We start from the raw sequence: 1,205 nt of genomic DNA on the forward strand, positions 1-1,205 counted from the left end.
TCTAGTCTTACACTGCTAAATTAGGGACGACTAGCGCAGATAGCCCTCGTGTAGCTTTGCGCGAAATTCAAAACAAAGCTCATTTTTCAGAAACTCCAAATTCGACGAACTGCTGTTGTTTTCGGAATCTTAGTTACATTCTTTCAACTTAAAACGGTTTCAGTTTTTCTTTTTTGTATTTGTCTTCAGAACATTTGCAATAACATTTTCATATTTTAATAAGCAAGCATTATCTGCAAATAAGCTAATAAGTGTGTCCTTAAAAATGCTTCAAATTCTTATACAATAGAGTTCATATTTTAGTTGCTAACGTAAGTTTATATTTTTGTTTAACTTAAGAATTGGACAGCAAGCGGAGTGTTTGAATTTGCGGTATTTAATTATTCAAATATATAGGCCACATTCAGACTACTTTTCACCCGTCTAGTTGTCCTTTTATATAGTTAAAGACAAGATTCCTGCTCTAATACGACCAGATATTATTTGTATGTTTAGTTGTACTCGATGAGAACGAGGTTATACAGGTTCAAAAGTTAGAACGTTTCAAACACGCAACTACAGCAAAGGAAACAATGATTTATGTGCAACAATATACTCTGGCATATGGAACTTTAGTAGGGACAACCAACACTAAGATAATGGGACGTAAATCGTTTGAGGATTCTTTATATATTAATCTACATCAACCAATCCTAAATATGGATCACTATGTCTTTCCGTTAAAGGTGGATATGTGATGCGTTATCATTAAGCTATCTACGCTTTGTCTTTCACTAAGAATGAGACCTTGGATTTGAGAGTTGTAAGTCTGTAAACTTAATACTGAACTCTTAAATCTATACGTAAAGATGGTTACAATATAATGTTTTGTCGTGTTATTACTTCAGTTATCCTTTTTAATGTTTGGATGCTATAAAATACAAATGTGAAGTTTCTTGTAACTTCATGACAGTTTATCGATGTGCATTTTATGCATTTAAATTCAGGAAGTTGAATCAATCGCACCCTTGCGGCGAACACGGCTATTAAATTGTGCAGCTTTGCCCTAAAACAAATTAACAGAATCTGTACTATTATTCTGCTTGTTTGTATGTACGACCGTTACGCTTTCTGACCGAGAACCTCCTGCATAAGCATGCGTAATTAGAATGTTTCCCCAAGAAAAACCGCACATGCGCATTATTCACTCGACGACAAGCAGTCTG

The 1,205-nt window shown here is 34.5% G+C and overlaps 1 protein-coding gene across 2 annotated transcripts in view; it reads right to left on the reverse strand.

Moving 5' to 3' along the window:
- The window catches only part of LOC106472417 (dual oxidase maturation factor 1-like), a 31,788-nt gene that overhangs the window by 10,092 nt on the left and 20,491 nt on the right, over positions 1-1,205 (reverse strand). The gene's annotated exons all lie outside the window — the stretch shown is intronic.

This window comes from Limulus polyphemus, unplaced genomic scaffold (genome assembly GCF_000517525.1).
Source record: "Limulus polyphemus unplaced genomic scaffold, Limulus_polyphemus-2.1.2 Scaffold5313, whole genome shotgun sequence".
Classification (NCBI taxonomy): domain Eukaryota; kingdom Metazoa; phylum Arthropoda; class Merostomata; order Xiphosura; family Limulidae; genus Limulus; species Limulus polyphemus.